Below are 22,118 nucleotides of genomic sequence, written 5' to 3' on the forward strand. Positions count from 1 at the left end.
AAGGCTTCTTAGACTAGTTTCAAACTGTCCCCTTTTACTCTTTCAAGAAAAAGGAAGAATTGCAAGTTTGTGTAGCAGAACTTAAGTAAAATGGGTACCGCATATCAAATCCTGAGACAGAATCACAGAATGGTTTGGGCTTGAAGGGACTTTAAAGATCATCTAGTTCCAATTCCTCTGCCACAGCAGGGTTGGAACCTTCCACTAGACCAGGTAGCTCAAAGTCAAATCCAGCCAGGCCTGGAACACTTCCAGGGCTGGGGCATCACAGCTTCTCTGAACAACCTGTGGAATCTTCTTCATCAAAAAGCTAAAGTGGGTAGATAAATCATAAACTCTTCTTAATTTATTATTTTAAGTATTAGACTAATTTTTGGGGGGGGGGTATTTTATTTCTGAGTATTGTAGGAATATATTTTCATGGTAACTCCATTAGCTCTTTCATTTTTCTCTGTTAAGAAGTATCTTTTCCTGAAAATAAAATCATCATAATTCAAGGTACCCTCATGGAAAAAATGCTCATCATCATTTATTATACTGCCAGTTATAACCCACTGTCACTTCTGACTGATGGGAGATAGGGGTATGTAGATGATGAGTTGTCAAATATGGTGCTGATGTGAGTCCAATTCCAATGAAGTGAGCAGTCTTTTACTTCTTGAAAAGAGGAAATGGATTCTTTCCTTAAAGGTTTTGAGTGTGCTGATTTAACTAGAGGAGGTGCTTTAAATTTACAGCAGTGCTAGCCCTAACCCTGAAGAAAGGGCAGAACTTTCAGGGAAAATAAACGTTATGGGTACCATCGTGTATAGGAAAAAACGTGGGCAACCAAATAGTAGGTACACAAAGTAGTGTTGGCAGGTGAATAGTCACCTGCTTCTTTGGACATGTGTAGCCATGGGGGAAGGAATTAGCACCATTGCCAGGCTGCTCTGAGGGGGACAGCTGCTTTCTCTGAGGCATTTATGCTGTCTCCATTGATATATTAGGATTCTTCTATTTTTCTTTGCCCTCCTGGTAGAGCCCTGATTGGCTAAATATTTTCTGTTTAACAAAACACTTAGAGTGGAGTGATCCATAGAGTTAATTTCCTGAGTGCATAGAGATTGATTTAGCTGAAAACATTTTTCAGCTGGCCAGGGCTCAAAGGAATGATGCTTGAAATGATCACCAAGTCCTACAAATCGAACCCAGATCCTTACTATTGTCAATCACTGTCAGAGAGAAGGGCCATACCACTGTAATTGGAATGAAAAAGGAATACCATGTCAGAATTTTATAACAATTTGATGAAAATTCAGTTGCTTACTGTTACTGCAGTTCCTGAAGAAACATAGGTTTGAATGCTGAATTCTCCTGCATTAGCCCACAAAATCTTTTTATTTCAGATGTAAGCTGAGTTCACTGAAAAAACCTAGAAAATTAAAAAGACTATACTGAGCATCCAGTGAAACCTTTTCTTTTTTTTTTCTCCTTGCACTTTCCATCTGGAGATTATGATTTAGACTGGGATTTCCTTTAATTGTTTCATATTTCAGCAGCCTCATATTTGTCCTTGGTTAGTTTTACAGCTCTCCGGATGCATGAAGAAAAACTCAGGAATATTTTTTCTTTGACCAGTGATGAAAAATTTTCCTGTCTACCATCAAACTATCAATGCTGTATGCTGACCATAATGTGACAAAAGACAGAAAAACCACAGCTTGAATTTGCTGCCTTTAATGATTCACTTCAAGTTCAGACAGCAAATTTCTTCATTTTACCTGCTACAGGTTAAATAGCCTACTGCCACATGCTGACTCTATCAGAATACAACTTTCAATGTGATATACCTGTTGCGAATGAAAAGGAGCACGGCTGCAGTAACATCACCATGTTAGAAAAGATATTAGTTTCCAGGAGTGTATTAGTTGTTAACAATTTCTTCCAAGATTTTTCAAAGAAAGAATCATGGGTAGGAATTACATGAGAATTTCAGAGATTCAATATTTTTTGAGAGGTGTGAAATCCTAAGGACATAACATAAAAAGAAGATTCTTCATTGCTAATTACGTACTGTTACCTGATTGGGAAGACAGTTCATTGTGCAGTATGTGAATATACTTTGTGTTTACTGGAACATATGCAATGTTTTTAGATCCAATATTCAATTCAGAACTCTGATCTTTTATATGGTATTTGTGATATTGAAGACTGAGTGTATTTATGTGTGTGTTGAAAAGCAAGGGGGAGTGAATTAAGAGAGGCTACACAGCAAAATATATTTCATGTTACTGCATTTCTGCATTAGTTAAAGCCAAACAGGAAAAAAAAAAATTTTCGATCTGGGTTTATATATCTCAAAAATTATACATGTCAAAATCAGTCCAGGGCAGTGGGCCATGCTGGAAGCAATAGTGGTGAGTCACATGGGAAAAAGACAGTTTTAGCATCTTGGTACTGTATTCCCACAGCCAAGGGATTGTTAGGGAGTATGGTGCTGAGAGTTGGCATGATGGAGCTTGCAGGGGTGTAGCTGCACAACACAGTAATGGGTGTCATTCCTGGGGACACAAGGTGGTGAAAGAGTGAGGGGGCAAAGATGAGATCTTTGAGCCTAACAGAAAGAAAGGAACTTCCTCTCTCACTGCTTTATATCTTGGAGATTGCCCAATATTTGCAGCAGCCTACATGATGCTAGCAATTTGGACTATAAGTTAAAAACCCCAAACTTGAACTTGTATTTTAACAGGAAACTCAATTGTGAGTAACAACCCCAGAAGAGAAGAAAGCAAGGTATTGACATTATCTTAGTTTTCTTTTCTCATGTGGAATTAATTGGGAAAAATGGACGAATAAATATAAATAAATTACTAAAGAAGATTATGTGATATGATTTCTCATAGGGGCAGAGAACTGGAGTCAGCAAGTCAAAAAATCCCTCTGTTATCTGTTCTACAAATGTATCCTGTGACCGCTTCCTATTCAGCAGATGAAAATGAAATCAACCAACATGCTTTCCAAAGTGTGAAAAGTGTTTAACCAAAGGACAAACTTGCCAGTATTACACAAATTTACATTCTAGGAAAGTGATTTGCCTTGATGTTCTTGTGGTATAATGTTTCCTAGCCTTCCACCATCTGAGCAAACTTTAGAGACTTTCTATCTACTTTTGCTCACCCGAAAGTTCTGAGAGCTGCAGTGCTGAAGCATGACATTTAGTAAACTCATGACTAATTCAGATTGCTGTCCTATTTTTTCTACTCTGAAAAAGGGACCAAGTAAAGGGACAGAAAGAAACAACACCCAAACACAATTCAGTATGATAACAAAATTGTATTTTAACACTTTTGTAGTAGTTGAGAGAGTTCTACAGTTGAGTTGCAAATTTTTCATCCAGCTACCAGTACTGGATAAAAAAAATCATCTCTTGCTGTTGTATTCTCTCCTATTTGCTGTTGAAATGTTTGATGAAATGTAATCCATTTTCCTCTCCCTAGGAGGGTCTTAAACTTATAATTTCATTGAAAAACAATGTTCACAGATGTAGCTGTATTTGTTCACACTGAAAGACACTTCTCTTTCACAGATATGAGTTTGCTGGTATGAGCAGCATGTCCACGTGAACAATGCATGAGCTGTTTAGAAATAGAATTGCATTTATCCCAAGTTGTCACATAGAATTTAATGGACTTGGGTTATTGTGCAGCATTCCCTTATTATAAGAAAAAAAAAATTCCTGCATACTATCATTTGTATGCAGAATTGTACATCAGTGAACCTGTGTGGATGTTCAGTGCCTCTGCAGTGTTGCTGCCTGTGGGTGAGAAGAGACTGTCATCTGTAATCCTTTTGCTGAGATGTAAACTAGGACGTACAGTTGACATAGTCTTCATTTTTTCACACAGTTTAACCAAGAAACATCTCGCGCTGAATTCAAGGTAAGTTTCTGAGACTCATTTTTATATACATTTTAGTGAAAACAGTTCCCTGCAGTTATTTCATCACATGTGTTAGATAAGAGCCTAATCCAAATACATTACTGATGATGAAAATATCCCTAAATATAATAAGATATCATATTAGGTGTGGAATGGGCAGATAAGCATTTAGAGAGTATTTGTATCTCCTGAATATCTGAAATATTTTCCAAAAATGAGAATAGAATGATGGTAAGAACAAAATCTTTACTCTCCGTATATTTCTCTCAAGGCCATTTCCAAAGCTTCTTCTATAGATTCCAAGGCTAAAAAGAAATTAAATAATTCAGAGCCACTTTATAACTGGATTTTTTCCACTCTGAGATATTATGCCTGGAGGTGGAGGGGTGGATCTATATGTTAGAGAGTCTCTTGACTCTGTAGAACTTAAAGTCAGTAACAATAAGGTTGAATGCCTGTGGATCAGAATCAGGGGGAAGGCCAACAAGGCTGACATCCTGGTGAGACTCTATTATAGACTATCCAATCAGAATGATGAAGGTGATGAATTATTCTAAAAGCAGCTGGTGGATGTCTCAAAATTGCCAGCCCTTGACAGCCCTCTTTGTGTCATTGAGTATTGAAAATTCTATAATTTCATTTTAGGAAGAAATTTTTTTCAGAGAGAGCAATCAGACATTGGAATGGGCTGCCCAAGGAGGTGGTAGATTCACTGTCCCTGGAGGTTTTTAAGATAAGACAGGATGTGGCAATGAGTTCCATGGTCTAGTAACCATGGTGGTGTTGGATCAAGGGTTGGACTTGATGATCTTGGAGGTCTTTTCCAACCCAGTTGATTCTATGGTTCTGTGATTACTTAATTATTTTTTCCAGGTCTATATCTGGTCTATGAGGCTGGTAATGAAAAAATAGTCTTTGAGGAATCATATGGCATCACAGATACCATTTTGGTTTGATTTAGTTTACTGTGAGCATACTGCTTAATTTTCATGACTGCATTTGTTTGATAGATTAACAGATTAAAAACTCTTTTTCTCATTTTTCTAGGCAAATGGTTTATTGCAGTAAAAGTCTGCTTTCTGAGTCCCACCATAGACATAACTGAAGCAATGAAACAACCAACATTTGACAATTATGGCCCCCTTAATCAGTTTACTAGTACTATAAAAAAAATCTAGTGAAAAAATCCTTTTCTGAAGTTTAGAGCAAGAGGAAATCCTATGGGGAAGGTTAAGAATGAAGGCATGATAAACAATTGAAGGAAATTGCCTTTCAGTAGTCATGAATGTTTAATGTTCCCTTCTTCTGATTGACAGGATCATAACATAGTTACAGAGTATCCATGTATTCCTATAAATCCAAAAAACTTCAAATGTGACTCATGAGGAAATCAGGTGGACTTATATTCCTCTGCTACAGAACTTTTGATTTGCCAAATGAAAATTCAAATGTACATGAAGTCAAAATGTTCTAAAGTATATAAAGCCGAAAATACTAGAAAAGTACAAAGAGTATCACAATATCTCATAACACTGTAAGTAAAGGCTTTGAGGTATATAAAGTCCATGGAAAATGGACTTGTGTCCACTTAGCTTGCTTGTTTTTATTATTAATTATTTTTATTTTCCCCAAGGCAGCCTATATGGCAATCCCAACTCCTTTGTGCTTAAGTGTTACGCAAACAAATTACAGTGAGACTAGGTGATCTGTATTTCTTCTTTTATGTGCAAATGGTCTTTTCCTGTACTCTGCAGGAAAATATAATGTTGAAAAGCAAAAGTCCAAGCTTCCAGTCATCATTATTTTTCTTTTGATGATTTTCTTTCACCTTCCCTGAGGGTAGTATTCGAGGGTTGAAGACATTTCACAGGGTGCACATTTGCCAGGTCTGTCACCCTCGCCTTCCTTGTTGAGATGTAGTGTATTAGAACAGGCCCATTACTTACTGCTGTAATGAGAAGATTGTGGCAGCAAACTGTCTGTCTCACCTTACCTTAAGTAGAGAAGTAATCAAAAGCAAAAGCAGGCACCTGATCAGGTTTTGGTGGGCAAAAGATAAAAGTCGTGTCACGAAAGCTGTGCTTCCCTCAGCATACCCATGAGTCCTGAAGAATTTCTGTCCCAAACTAACTATAGTATCTTGCTCTGATGAAAGACTGCGGTAATCATTTCTTCCACATATCTTTTCCTTCATATTGCAGCAAATCTAGTCAACCTAGCATTCTCCAAAGCCATAAAACATACAAATCTTTGCCCTCAACCTCACCCATATAGCCATCCTAGCCACCCAACAATCCCTGCTACTCCCTCTCTCCTGAGCACCCACACAAACTTCCATACTTGTAACCTTCACACCACTGAGCACCCGCATCCCTCAGCAAGCTAATCAGAGAGCTCCACAGAGAATGGAAATGCAATTATGGTCCTTTGGAAACTGGTGAATAATTAATTTAACCATTTTCTATTGCAGGTCATTAATTTTTACTGCTCTCAGATGACTTGCTTGTTAGGGAGAGTAAGCTTAATAAGTCTTGTGCTGTAAGGGCTAGGAGTTGTGGACACAGGCATCCAAGCATGGAGCGACTGCAGAAACTCCAGACAGAAAATCATTTACCAGTAAGTACAAAGAGCTTGATATTCCTTGAAAGAATGCATGTACACTTTCATGCATGCTTTTCAGTTTTACACTGATGAAACTTTCAGTAGAAAAGTCCTGATTTATTCTGCAAAAGACTTGAGGGATAAGCACGTCTAAGATGTAGGAATTTTGAAGCAGACTTTCAGCATACGGAAATCTGCATCAGTCAATTGAATTGCATGGACTTACAATCTTGATATGAATAATTAAAAAGTTCAGGAAATAAAATAATGAGAGATGATGAAAATGTTAGGGAACAGGCAGCTTACAAAAGCAAAGGATTCAACAAAATGACTACTTGACACAGGCCAGTCAAACTTAAGAAAAAGCACAGTAAGACTAAAATATGGAATTAAAGGGCATACACCAAAAATGACCGCAAACCCTTTCAGTTAAGATCACCTGATCTTAGCCAAAGAGCTCTGAACTGACCAGGGAACAGTCCTAAGGCATAAGTAAGACAATGCTGACTGGGCAGGGATTGTGATTTAAAAAATAGACAGCACTGTGGAGATTTCATTAATTAAACAACCACCAGAGATGGTAAGGGGAAGCAGAAATAGTGGAATTAATGTAAGTAAGAATGCTTCCACTTTCCAATTTTGAAGACAAAGATAAGTCACATGTCTTTTGAAATAACAAGTATTTCCAGCTCTCAGGAATATATTTTGATTATTGTATGGTGATGACAACTTCCATCTGATCTTCAGATAAAATCAGAGAAAATACCTTCTAACTGGCTGATTAACCACTTGCTACTTCCTTCCTTTGAAGAACAGTCAATAAAATGAGCGGGCTGACTTTACCTACCTACTCCTCAGCAACAGAACGAAATCTGTTTGGATTTTTCTTGGGATGTGTTGAACTGACCCGAGTCGGGCTGAGACTTTTGAGATGAGAAAAGAGAAGTGGAACAGGAGGCATGTTTTTCATCAGAAGATAACAGAAAACAAAAAAACAATCACAAGGATCTAGGGGGAGTCAATGCTGGGTTCTCCATTCTCCCTAGTCTACTCAGAGAATTATCAGGTGGTTCATCTCTAAAGCTGCTAGTTAAGGCACAAACTGGAGGACAGAAGAATCTGGTAGTCTCCACCTTACATGGAGGACTGGGACTTCAGATTCAGCTGGATCAGCAGAGGTATTTGTGGTCTTTTTACAGTGGATCCAAGATCATTTGACCACTGGGCACATTATCTGATTTGTGGTTAAAAGTGTAACATAGTTTCAGAGCCTTGTACTTAATTATTTTCTGCCAGAAACTGTTCAAAATACCTCCAAAAACTCCACTTTGGAACCAGACAAGGGGAACTCCTGGATCAAAATATAGACCTAAAAATTAATTTAAAATGTCTCAGTGTCATTTGGTCCTTAAACATTATATCTGGAACCTTGTGGCTTATAATATTGGAACACTGAAGAATGAAAAATCATAGAGTGGCCTTGAGTTGCCAAAGCTTGGGCAGAAGCAAAATAACCCAAAATAATTCAATTAAAAAGGCAGATATGGTCAACTCTACATAACCCTTATTCTTCCAGTTGTGTAAGCCTCAAATGACCATATTGCTCTCCAGAGGATATGAGTCTGTAGCAAGTCTGTGCTGAAGAGTTGGCAGTCCAGGTAACTCTGTGGCAGGTTGCCCTTTTATTTCTAGGGTGCTGCACTTCAAAGTCAGAGGTGCTAGTCAAAACAGTATCTAGTATAGTCATGACACAAAACTCAGAGGAGCTGTTGATTCCCTTGAAGGCATGGAGGCCCTGCAGGGAGATCTCGACAAATTAGAGGACCAACCACATGAATTTCAACAAGGGAAAGTGCCATATTCTGTACCTGGTTTGAGGCAACCCTGGCTGTTCGTACAGTCTGGGAAATGAGATGATGAAAAGCAGTGCCACGGAAAGGGACCTGGGGGTCCTGGTCAATGGCAAGTTGAATGTGAGTCAGCAGTGCCCTGGCAGCCAGGATGGCCAACCGTGTCCTGGAGGGCATCAGGCAAAGCATCACCAGCCAGTCAAGGGAGGGGATTGTCCCACTCTGCTCTGCACTGGGGTGGCCTCACCTTGAGTTCTGTGTGCAGGTTTGGGCACCACAATATAAGAAAGATATTAAACTCTTAGAGAGTGTCCAAAGGAGGGCAACAAAGATGTGAAGGGCCTTGAGGGGAAGCCCTACGAGGAGTGGCTGAGATCACTTGGTTTGTTCAGCCTAGAGGAGACTGAGGGGAGACCTCACTGCAGTCTACAACTTCCTCATGAGGGGAAGAGGAGGGGCAGGCCTGATCTCTTCTCTGTGGTGACCAGTGACAGAACCTGAGGGAAATGACTGAAGTTGTGTCAGGGGAGGTTTAGGTTGAATATTAGAAAAAGGTTCTTCACCCAGAGGGTGGTTGGGCACTGGAACAGGCTCCACAGGGGAGTGGTCACAGCACCAAGCCTGACAGAGTTCAAGAAGCATTTGGATGATATTCTTGGGGATAGTCCTGTGCAGGGCCAGGAGTTGGACTGAATGATCCTGATGGGTCCTTTCAACTTGGTACATTCTGTGATTTGTGACACCCATCAATGCAATACGAATACAAAATCAGGCCATTCTGTTCTCACAGTATTTTATAAAAACTCTGTAACAACAACAAAAACACTCTCTGGAGAGAAATTTATGAAATCTCCAAAAATAAGCACCGAGGAACTAGAATAAGCTGTGCTTTAATGCCATAAATTGTACTCTGACTCTAACAAGAATTCGCAAACAGCACTACCAAAATCAAAGTGCATAGTGGTCCCCATAATATGGAGGACCAGCTTGAGGAAAGGTGATACTGACAATTTAAAGGAAAACCCTGTAAGGATATAAATCACCAGTGTGCTGTCTGAGCTTTGTTTGAGCTGTAAAAATTAATTTTTAGAGGTCAAACAGACACAGTTAGCAGATATTTTTTACAAGAGAAGAACTCTTCCAAAAGCTTGTTTTTCCTCCCAAGAACATCATTTAGCAATGATTTGGTCTAGACAGGAAAATATATTCACCCAAAGCAGTAAGGTAGCAAGAAAGAGTTCCCTTGGGGATTTCTGGGTCAATGGAAGAGCATATTTACTGAATAATTATTGTGATGAATTTAGACTACTTTCTGTATTTTTGCACTGTGGCATAGTATTGTCCTGAAATAAACACTGCAGTGCAGAAGAGCAGTAGTCTTGAAACTACCTAAGTCACAGATGAACATGGGAAACATCCAAGGGGGAAAAATATTCAGACATTGTAGGAATTAATGACTCACATGAAATGCAGCCACCTTCAGGATAAAGCACAGCACTGAAACAGTGGACACAGTGAAAGCCAAGAGGTGGATAGCATGTAATTTTGGGAAAAAAAGAAAGACATGTTGTAGGCATGATAATTTATTCTTTCAACATTGTTTGGCCAATTAGAAATCTTATTATTTCATTTTTATATTTGATCTATCAGTTCAAAAAATGTTTGATCTTAGTAAGGTCTTTGCTTGTTTCTATATACAAGAGATTTGTGTACCATTATTTTTCATTGTCTATCTATTATGTTATGCTCTTCTTACAACTTTTATTCTAAATAAGCATTTTTTTACAAAAGTTTTAATACTGTTTTAAATAACACCATCTGTTTTCATACCAAATAACATTCTTCCTACGCATTTTATGCTATTTGATAAGACATAGAGCTTTTCACTTATGAATGAAAATGAACATGATAAAAAGCATGGATGTCTTGTAGAAGAATCCTGATACCGTTCAGAAGAATTTTTGGTGCCATCTGTCAACATCAAAAGGTTCAAAATAATAACTGAACACATTTATTTCACAGAGATGACAGATTTCCGCCCATGGAAGTTCTCATTAATACCAAATTTCTCTTACCTAATGAGTTTAAGAAATATTCAAAATGAGGTCAGGAAAGACCTTGTATAAATTCTTTCACTCACACAATGGCTCAGATACATGCCTTATCATTTAAAAAATTGAACATATTAAACATATTTTAAATATTTCGTTTTAGTAGGTTGGGATTTTTTTCATATGTTTTGTATCAAGACCACTACAGAAGTCACGAAACACAGCTTTGGAACTTCAAGCATAATGACAATGATGGAGAATAGCCACTGAGTGTCAGTCAGTCAATAGTCAAGTAATGACTGATTGGTAAGAATCCTAAATGTGTTGACTACAGGTTATGAAAAATCATGAGGCTGTATTGTATGATCAGGGAGATAAGCTTCACACTAGACCCATATGCTTCTTAGAACAAATGATGTAAGGCAAAGAGGTTCAAAAACCATTTCTTCTTAGAAAAGTAATGTTTTCTCAAGGAGCACTGAGTGCTTGTCTTCCTTCTCATGTTTTGGCAACATCAGATTTGCTCCTGTCAGATGCTATAGTTGCTTCAGGTGACACACCAAGCTTCTCACCCCTTGCTAAATGAACTGTTGTCCACTTCTGTTGATGCACTTTCAGATTGGACCTTAAAAGACAGCTCCACATTTCCTAATGACTTCAACTTTCCCTCTCTTCCTACCAGGTTAGTCTTTTACTTTAGTCTCCATATCAGCATTTCACTGCGGCCACTTTGGTTTAAGTTATGATTATCTTTTTTTTTCACAAAGATTTGTTGTTTGCCAGTATTATTGTATTTAAGAGAAGTAATTATTTTGAATTCTTTATACTTTAAGATAGATTGTTTTTCTGTTCACACATGTAACCCCATGCAAGTAAAGAAATGCAATTATTCTGCCTAGTGTTACATAACAGGAAGACAATTCCCCACGGTTTTATGACTTTTCTTGATATTTGTCCATGTTTGTTTGAGATTGGTGCCAAATGAAAATCTGCCCAATGCTCTTCAAAGGCACAGTTCACAAATACATCTTCTCTCTAGCAGAATGTAAGGAAATTCAAAATAACTTTTTTTCTGGTGGCTGAAAGTTTCTTGGCCCGTTCCTGCAGCTTCTTTTTAGCCCAGCACCAAAGCAAAGATCATTTTGATACAGTCCACATGGTGGCACAATCTGATCATGATTGCTTGGTACTACTGGTTCATGACAAAGTTACTTTTATCATGTTTGACTGAATTTTTAGACTGATTTTTTAATATTTTTTTTCCATGCCAAAGCATTGTTAAAAAATGTTAGTTTATATGTTTAAAGACTCATTTCCACAATACAAAGGAGTCTGCAGGCACAGGGTTGGTGGAGGAGTGTGGGAAAATAAAAGGATAAGCAGACAAAATGTGTCCTGTAAAGAGGCTTCTGGTCTGTATGCTTGTCTGGCCATTTCCTGATCAGTGCAGTCTGCCTTGGTGTCTCATTAAACTTCATTTCTAGCTATTTTCCTGGGCAAGGTATTCCCTGTTCTGTGTGCAAGGGTATGGACAGCAGCTGCAGAGCGAGCAGGGGCCATAGGAGCACTTGCATCTCTGCTGCCAGCTCATGGAGAGACTGGAGAACAGGCACAGTGTGAGTGGATGTGAATGTCAATGTTTGCAGGCACTAACATCAAATTCCTTCAACAAGAGTAGCATAAGAAGTTCATGAGTGGCTGTAATACTGGAAAGACCAGGGGTTTGACAGTTGGCTATTGGAGGGACCAGGATGGCCAGGCCAGCTTTTGGAGGGAACCTGAGATCCAGTAAGGCCATATGTCTGGACTAGCTGCAGGACAGATCTTTTAGAAGGAGAATGTATCTGCATGATGGGTAAGCAGGAGAGGAGAGGAGCACGGGGTCAGCTGCTAGAGACACCAAATGGCTAAAGCCAATGCTTTGAGGTGAGCACAGTCTGTCCATACTTGTGTCCATGACCATATGTGTGAGAGTAGTGCCTGTTGGTATGTCCATGGGTCTGTACCTGCCAGTGTAGCAAGGCTCAGGCCTCAGGATCTGGGCATACTGGGAACCAAGGGCCAAGCACTGACACAATGGAGTGTTTAAAGTCAGCTATCAGAGGGTTTCACATTTTATGGCTGTATATATAACAGGCTTTTACCCTGATAAGCCAGGATCAGTCTGGTCCTGTGACTAGTGTCTGCATGAGTGCTGTGGTTTTGCTCCTAGTTGAACTGTGCATGCAGCCACACACACATCTCAAGGAGCTCACATATAAATATGTGTATTTATATGATGAGTTTACGCACTTATTGGGCATGCACACTCAGTTTTGCTACTGGATAGATGTGGGAATCTAGATCTGTGGCAGCCTTGCTTCTCTTCAGCTACCGGATTTGGCAGCTTCTAACAGAATTTTTAAATTGGCAGTACCTCTGCTTGATTATGACCTTCAAATAATCACCTTTTAGTCCTATTTTAGACAATATTGGGGTTTCCACTTTTCATTCCTGTATAGGAATTTTAATTTTGAGAATTTTTTCCAATTTAGTGTAACTTGTGAAGCATAAACAAGGAAAAATTGTCAAAACAACACATTTCAAAAGAATATAATTACTTTCTTGACAATAATTGGGTGAATAACATTGGAAATAAATGTCACTTGAAATGGCTAGAAATAAATGTCACTGAGCTCATTCAGTACATATAAATCCTAATTGGGCATCCCTAAGCTTTTATAATTTTGATAACTTCACTTACAAGAACATATATACCATGGTATCATATACTAGTTTAGGAGATTATTTTTTTCCTGATTTTTTTTTCTACTCCCACATCAGTTTGGGTAGTCTCATGTCATTATATTAATTTCTTTCATCATGATGCAAGGAAAGTTAAATGGTCCGTTGTTATACTTCATGTAATTCAGTATAATTCATGTTAGAGGGACTATATTCTCTGGCTTCTAATTGTATCTTTAATTTATTGTCGAAGTTCACTCACCCAGTTTTTGTTACATTAAAATATAAAACATGAACACATATAAACATGTTTTCATACAATATACAAGATCTTTATGCAGAAAAAAATCATGCAGTTTTACAGCTTATTGATTCTTGGAGAAATAAGGACAGATTTCAACTACCTTGGGCTTCTGGAGGGCAGACTTCAGCCTGTTTAGGAGACTGGTTGACAGAGTCCCTTGGGAGGCAGTCCTGGAGGGCAAAGGAGTCCAGGAAGGCTGGACATTCTTCAGGAAGGAAATCTTAAATGCACAGGAGCAGGCTGTCCTGATGTGCAGAAAGACAAGCCAGCAGGAAAGACTGGCCCGGCTGAACAGAGATCTTTGGCTTGAACTTGGGGAAAAAAAGTGGCATTCCACAGGTGGTGTTCCCCACGGCTCAGTACTGGGGCCAGTTCTTTATTTAGTATCTTTATCACTGATCTGGATGAGTGGATCAAGTGTATCCTCAGTCAGTTTGCAGGGAACACCTGGCTGGGCAGGAGTGTTGATTTGCTGGAGGGTAAGAAGGCTCTGAAGAGGGATCTGGACAGGCTGGATTGATGGCCCAAGGCCAATTGTATGAGGTTCAACAAGGCGAAGCATCAGGTCCTGCACTAGGGTTACTACAGCCTCATGCAGCACTACAGGCTTGGGGCAGAGTGGCTGGAAAGGTGCCCAGTGGAAAAGGACCTGGAGGAGTTGGTCAACAGCCACTGAACTTGAGTCAGCAGTGTGCCCAGGTGGCCAAGAAGGCCAATGGCATCTTGGTCTGTATCAGAAATAATGTGGCCAGCAGGACTAGGGCAGTGATTGTCCCCCTGTACCTGGCACTGGCGAGGACATACCTTGAATTCCATTTTGGGCCTCTCACTACAAGAAAGACATTGAGGTGCTGGAGTGTGTCCAACAAAGCTGATGAAGGCTCTGGAGCATAAGTCTTATGAGGAGTGGCTGAGGGAGCTCGGGTTGTTTAGTTTGAAGAAAAGGAGGCGCAGGAGAGACCATATTTCTCTCTACAGCTGCCTGAAAGGAGGTTGTAGCAAGGTGGGGTCAGTCTCTTCTGCCTGGTAATAAGTGATTATAGAAGAGCAAATGGCCTCAAGTTGCCCCAGGGGACATTTAGATTGGACATTAAGAAAAATTCCCTCATGGTAAGGGTTGTCATGAACTGGAACTGCCTACTCAGTGAAGTGATTGAGTCCCCATCCTTGGAAGTATTTAAAAGATGTATAGATGTGATGCTTAGGAACACAGTGTAGTGGTGGACTTGGAAGTGCTGGGTTAACAGTTGGACTTGATGATTTTACAAGTCTTTGTCCAGACTAAATGATTTTTTGATTCTATGTTTATACAGCGTTTATACATTAATGCTTGATACAGTACATGCGAAGCAAATGTAGAACTGTGCACGTCTCAAAGGAGATGTGTGGCAATGCTTCAAGGTTGCAGATAGATACTGTGTGGCAGTTTATGACAGGAAGGAAGTGGCAACTACTGCTTGCTGCAAAACCTGCAGAAAGAAGGGTATGTTCTATTGCTCAAACCAGTCTCAGCATTCACAGTTGCGGCAAATGGACTCAAAAGAGACCAAGACACTTGAAGATATATCCTGTTCTGCACCCTAACAAAGTATCAAAAATTAAAAATGCCCTCCAGGAAGACACTTGTCTAGGCTGTGTTTAAAATGCACATTTAAGGTTCAAATTTCACTTCCTCCTTATGTGGTATGTGGTGCAAAGCTTTATTTCCTCCAAAAATCTTTGGTTCTGATATGACAGTATCACCTGTTGCAAGGTATGCACACTACTTCTTGTTCTATGCACTGTGGATACTAGGGAAGTGATTATTCCCTTCCCTTTGCAGGGACAAAGTGATTATTCCCTTCCCTTCCTTTATGTTTTTGAATGTTTTTATACATCCCACCACTTTCTAATCTCTAGATTAAACAGCTATTTCAGTCTTTTCTTTTGGATTGAGCATTCTAGATCTTTCACAATTCCCACGGTTGTCCTCTGGATTGTCTCTACCTGATGTAGATCTTTTTTGAAGTCTGGCAACCAAAAGCGGATCAGTTAGAGAGCGATACAACAGTGAGGCAAACTGAAACATTACTGTACCTCTTTTACAGGGAGTATATCTCTTTTGAGGAAGAGTGCCTGGAATTCCTCAGCTCCAAAGACCTCATTCATGTCTCAGCTACAAGGAGCAGCCCTCAGGGGTGCTGTGCTGTCCTTGGCACAGAGCCATTGTTGATATTTGCTGTATCTCCTTGTGGTTTGCAATGTTCTACCTGAGTACTCAGATGGTGAGTTTGCTGGAAGAGGGGCACTGTCCTTCAGTGCTTGGCTAGACTTGTCCACCAGGTCAGTTCATCTGGCTGCCACCTGTCCTGAGCTGAGGCCATCTTACCAGAGTGCTTTTAGAAGTGTGCTGCAGACTAAATAATTTGCGTTGATCACAGTAAGAGCCCTTTAAAGACCTATGTTACTATACTACTTTTTCTTTTCTTTCTTGTCTCTACAGGGAAAGCAATATTTACATTTCAAATTAACCAATGCCAACATCTATTAAAGAATCTTCATTTATTATGACTATTTAAAATGAAGCATGTTTAAAATAATAGTGAAAGTATACAATTGGAGTAAGGAATTCATTAATTTTAAATGACTAAAAAAAACCTGAATATGTTTCCTGTTTTTGCTTTCTGAAAATTCCCAGTCATATTGACAGAGAAAGTGAGGTGACCCCTTGCTAGAACCACTATATATAAGCTAATCTAATCCCCTTTCCTTCCAGAAGAGCTATTTGCAAATGCCCTAGAGGCAACAGTTTCAGATCATGATTTTTTTAACAATTAAAAGCAAAATAAGAAAAGTAATAATGATAAATTGTAAGGTTTTGTCCCTAGGATAGCAAAGACAATTTTTTATGCTTATCAAAAAAGAATCTGAAAAAGTGCAGTGGAGCTTACAATTGCCATCTTAGTTTGGAGGAACTTTGTTGTACAAGGTAGACACAAGCTCTGCTCACAGGTGGATTTGATTATTTTGTATAAGAACAAATAGGATGAACTGGAGTGTCATTATATTATGAAGAGGAAGATATTTAAATAAGCCACATCTTCTGTGTATTAAAGGCAAAATAGTTATATAGAAAACCAGTAAGGATTCTGTATTTTTCCTGCTACAACTGATAGGTAGAACATAAGTCAATGATTTTAGCTGAGTTTTAAAAACATACAGTGCAGCATATAGTGCTGAAATTTAGAGAATTAAGGAAGCTTACACTAGCAAGTACTTTGCTGAACTGCTTCAGACAATAGTAGTATTATTATGTGAAGTCTAAGCTCATGTAGTGAAGATGCTCTCTCTTATGTTAATACTCATACTCTCAACCTAGAAAAATAAAATTAAAAAGCATTTTCTGAAAGAGACAGCAAAGTCAGGAATTTATTCAGCAAAAAGATATATGTAGAAAGGGGAAACTCAGCATGTCAGCATCCACTTCCTTTGCCATCTTTGATGCTGCAACTGGCATTGGGTAGAGCAAAGAAGCTGGACAAAGGGATAAGAAAGAAAATGGATGAAAAAGCAGTTACCCTCCTGCAGAAAAAAAATCAACCAAGAAAACAAAAAAACCTACAGACCAAAACAACCTAAAAACCCTGCAACCCTTCAAAGGAGGAAAATTTCAGGTCCACTATGCCTGGCTACACTCATTGTCAGGAAGAGGTAATTTTTGTGGATGGCTGGAGGTGACCTAGATATGTACATCCCAGTTTCACATGAGTCTTTGCTGTAGTTCCTTGTATGTCTGTTTCTTCCACACAGGATCCTGGCTCCAAGTGTGTAATAAATAACCGTGTAGTGTCAGAATAGGTGCCTTAAGTGTAAGTGTTCATACCACAATGGTAGCACCAATGTCAGCATGACTAGTGCTAAAGGATGGGATGATGCTGAGTAATATCTGCTGCCTAAATCAGATTCCATCCGTCCACTCAATAAACACCCTGCATGCTAATGTTGTAGAATCACTGCAACACTGCCAGAAAAGATGAAAACTAAGAGGTTCATTGGCACTGCTTCTCCCAACAAAATGAGTGTTTTTCTTTCCCAGTGACACAGACCAGAGATGATCCACCCCAGATCATAAGCAGAAAAATATCTCTGTCTCCTGCATGAAGCTAGCCTTAATGGTAACAATCAAAATGAAGGAGGAAAAAAGCCCAATTAGGTCACACGGTTTGTGCAAAGAAGAGTCAGAATCACATTTTATACTAGTGGCAGAAACACTGTTGCACGGCTAGTGTAGTTTGAGCTCAAAAGTGGCAGACCGTCTTGCTAGATCCTTCGAATATTTCTGTCCTGCTGCTGTTATGTAAGAGCTGGTGCCCCAGTTTGCTTGTGCAGCTCCCTGCGCGATGATGCTCTGGAGCCTACGCCAAAGGTAATGCCCCTACAGCACGCTATATATTGTAGCAATAATAATAGTAATATTACTAGTAATAGTAATTAGCAGCGACAGCTCAACACAGTCGTTCTCAGAAGTATTTCGGCTACTCGCCAGGGCGCACTTGGGGGGTGCCGAGGCTCGGGGCCGAGTCCGGCGCCTCATCCCCCGATTTCCCGGCACAGCGGTCAGTGCGTCCGCCCCCGGACAAGCTGCCCTGGCTTTCCTGCTGCTGCAGCAGCGGCGGAGCGGGGCGGGGCGGGGCGCGGCCCCCCCGCGATGCGCGCAAGGACAGCGGGCTCCGGGGCACGGCGGGGGGGGCCGGGCTGCAGCCTGGAGGCGGCGGTGGCGGGGCGGGCTGGGGAGCGCCGCAAGGATACGGCACCCGCACCAAACCCCCCCGCACACGCACCCGCGCTCCCGCCCTCTCCCCACCCCCGCACCTGCTTTCTCGCCGTGGGCCGGCGGGGCGGGGCGGCGTGTTGTGCTCGGTAACCAGGGAGCTGCGCCGGGCGCGCCGAGGTGCGGTGCGGTGCGGTGTGGCGCGGTGCGGTGCCGTGTGGCGGGCGGAGGTAGGGGCGCGGCGGGGGCGCGGGGCCGAGGCGAGGGGGTCCTGGGGCTACAGGTATTCGGCGGGGGTGGCCGCCCCGGGGAGCCCATGGTGAGCCCGCGAGTCGCTGGACCGCGGCCGGGAAGGAGGGAGCCCCATGGGGCAGCCTCTGCCGGCTGCCCACCAGCCGCCTCCTCCTCTCCCCGGCGCCGAACTGTCTTGAGGTGAATCCGAAACTCGGTGCCGTGGTTTCGGAGTTTGTCCGTTTTCCGTGGTGGGTTTGAGGTTTTGCCCTTTCGGACTAGAGAACCCCGGCGGAGGGCTGTGGTGGTTCGCCTCCTGAAGTGAACGTAAGCGTGTGTTGCAGAGATACCCGGTTTTATGCTCAGTCACACACTGCAGGCCAAAACGTAGTTAATCGGGGGAGATGTGACTATTCATGTGCGCTCCCATGAAGCCAGTTTTAGGCTGGGCTGCTTGCAGTGATGATGCAAAAAGGACAAGTGCATCGCAACAGAGATGCATAGAGCCCATATGTTCCCTGGTTTGTGTGGCAACTCAGAGGTAAGACCTGCTGAAATACAGTCAAGGTTGTTACTAGGATTTTCACAACCACATTCGTGCTGGGGAGAAGTGCTTTTAGAGAATATTAGTAACCTGCCACAGAAGACCAGATTTTGCAAATTGGTGAGGGAATACTTATGTAAATCATCTATGTGATGCTGAGGGAAACTCCAGTGCTCCTCACTGTGAGGGATTTATACCTATATGGCTTGTAGGAAAATAGTGTGTGGTGTTTCTGGCTGCTTGCCAGTACTTTCCAAGTGCGGAGCCTGTTGAACGACTCTTAACTGGCGCTTTCTTGTAGTAGTACTAGTGATGGGCTGTCTGCTCTCTGCGATCTCTGATAACTATTTCTGTGATTCCGGCGTGTACTTTTACATTTAAACAGATCCCAGGCTATAAATGCTGATGAGCTATGTTAAAATATTGCCACTGGACAGAAAAAATCAGGGTGCTATGTCGTTTGATTAGTAAACAGAAATTCTTTTTTGTTTGTTTTATGCTGAATGACATTAAAATACCCCTGATTTATGAGGTACAGTTACTTTTTTTTTCTTGTGGGAGTCAGGTATTGTCATTTGGGATGTTTAATATACTCCTTAAGGCACCAATGTTTTCCCCTGGAAAAGGAGCTCTCCAGAATGAGCATGGTGCTGCATGCTGGAATAATTAATTATCATTTTGGCAAACTCTGCTAAATATGAAAGCAGAAGGAATAATCCCTACACTTCCCTCTGTTCTTTTAATTTCTGTTAATAATGTCTGCTTTTGTTTGTTTGTTTGTTTTGTATTATCTTCAAAGATAATATATGTCAATAGCAATTCTGTGTTGCTGAGTGTAAAATACCAATGGATAGGTATTAATAACAAATGAACCCTAATACATTTTTTTTTTTTTGTAATTTTATTGTACTTTTACTTTGAGTTATTGTGATAAGTGTCAGTAGTGATTTGGACTGCTGCGTTTAATACAGACACAAGAATCTCATAATGACTATACACCTCCATGAAGCATTAATTTCTCTTTATTGAATATGAAAGTCCTCAAAGATTTTTTTTTTTCTTTTTGTTTGCTTGGGACCTTAGGAGCATCTTTCTGTGAACTTCACTAGAGCCATGCCAAGTTACACAGTGTGTCAGCAAGTATACTGCTCAAAGAAACTAATGCTTTGATACCAGGTCAGGGAGAGCAGAGGTGCTCAGGGAGGTAGAAACAACATCCTGTTAGTGTTTAAATACATTTGAGGAGAGGGTAAGAGTTCCTGGCCCCAAGGAGGATCTTGCTGGGTGAGCTGCTGAACAAAGTATGAATCCCTGGAGAACTTGCAAGGTCAGCACAGTTGGACTGATTGTTGGGGGTCTACAGAGCTTCAGTGGATCAGGCCACAGGAGGCATACACATACATTCAACCTGCAGGCAGATAGATACCCATTGACCCATCTCAGTTATGATTTGTTAAAGGAAGTAAGTTGTAGCTCATTTTTTTTTCTTATCAACTAGTGACTGTAGTTATTTGGAACGTGCAAATAACAAACATAAACTTTTTTTACATACTTACTTGTTACCATGGTTAGTGACAAAACTTAGGAGATTTTGTGTCTCCTTAGAGTGCAGTGGTGTACCTCTGTAGCAACTGGACTTTGCCTTTGTTTCACCCAAAGGCACAGATGCGATGGAGAAGACAGAGGTTTTTCTGTTTCTCCGTCCATATGGCAGTTGTCTACCCTGTGCTCACAAGTTATACTTAAGCTAGGTTTCTTGTTTGGGAAATGTGCAGGAATACCAAAGAATTGACGCTTACTTGCTTATCTCAAACTCGATTTGACCCACCCTTTCCTGAGATGCCTCAGTGTTTTCTATTTTAGTGGTCCTTTTTTTTTTTTTTTAGATGTACCTCTACAAGAGTCTTTTGCTAAAGGTCATATTATGCCGCAGAAATCCTAGGTGCCATATCAGTATTAAAACAGAAAAATCAGAACCATTCTCCTACTATTAACCAGCTTACATATTAGATCTGGACTTCACTCTGTCCTAGTCACTTGTGTATTGTGACCTCTGATCTTAATCGTGGCCTGTCTTTGTCTGCAAAGATAGTAAGCTCTCTGAGGCAGGGATTATATCCTGTGTTTGTAGAAGGTAATGAGCTACTGATCTCAGTCTCCTGCTATTACCAACAGCTATGTTACTGTAATATATTCCTGCAGAACTTCAATAACAGGATTACTAAATTGTAGTATAGAAGTCTAACTCTCTGTATCAGTAAGACTGAGTGACCTTTGAACGTATCTAACAATATATGTTCTACCAACCTTTCTAAAAAATAACAAATCTCTGCCTTTTATTTTCTCCTAGAACACTTTGCATTTTCTGTTCAAATGACATTAAAGCTTTCAAGACAAGAACCACACCACTGGATTTTTGCCCATCCTCCCAAAAAAACTAATAAAAACTAGACAATAAAATGCTCACTTGCTGAAATGCGAATACCTACATAGGTGTGTCCATGACTAGGATCCTGCAAATAATTTGTAAACACTGGAGTACAATTATAGGTAAAACATAGAAGATTGTGTGCCATATATACACAGATTTAAATGTCAGATGTGTAAATTTCCTTGATCTTCCAAATTATTAATTGCTATTGCAGGACCTTCAAACTTCTGGAGAATGAAAAACTTTTGTTCAACTCCAAAATGTACTGAAGGGTAACTAGATGAACCAAAATAATCTGGAGTTGCAGAAAGGATCCATATGTCGCTCTCTTCTTACCCACACTCCCCAACAAAAACAAATTTCAGTACCCCTAGGTAGCTACTGCTCATTGAGTCAGTGTGGGGTTGAATGGTCAGTGAGAACATCGTGTTTCAGTGTTCCTGTTTCAATGCGTTCTTTGTCAAAGGTCATAATTTGTCTCTTCTTCCATCTTTTTCTATTCAAAAGCAATCCACATAGTAGAGAAAGGAAGCACAGAGTGATAATGTTGGGATTCAACTATCGAAAACACCTTTCAGAGCCAAAATCACATTTTCCATGATCTTATGTGGTGCACTCTTATGTCCTTTTGGACCTGGGAAAGTTCCAGTATCCACTGAATTCTGCTGCATTGGGTTTAAGCTAACAACTACAGATTTGCAGTTCAACCATC

General features: G+C 40.4%; 1 protein-coding gene across 8 annotated transcripts in view; it reads left to right on the top strand.

Moving 5' to 3' along the window:
• Positions 1 to 11,193: 11,193 nt before the first annotated feature.
• SYNE1 (spectrin repeat containing nuclear envelope protein 1) overlaps positions 11,194 to 22,118 on the top strand; it is a 276,624-nt gene continuing 265,699 nt past the window's right edge. For all 8 annotated transcript variants that reach the window (XM_027903871.1, XM_027903873.1, XM_027903872.1 and 5 more), the window contains exon 1: positions 11,194 to 11,204. The gene's annotated coding sequence lies outside the window, so the exon portion shown is untranslated. The remainder of the gene's footprint in view (positions 11,205 to 22,118) is intronic.

This window comes from Empidonax traillii, unplaced genomic scaffold (genome assembly GCF_003031625.1).
Source record: "Empidonax traillii isolate 1590-97213 ecotype Southwest subspecies unplaced genomic scaffold, ASM303162v1 scaffold997:size582561, whole genome shotgun sequence".
Taxonomy (NCBI): Eukaryota; Metazoa; Chordata; class Aves; order Passeriformes; family Tyrannidae; genus Empidonax; species Empidonax traillii.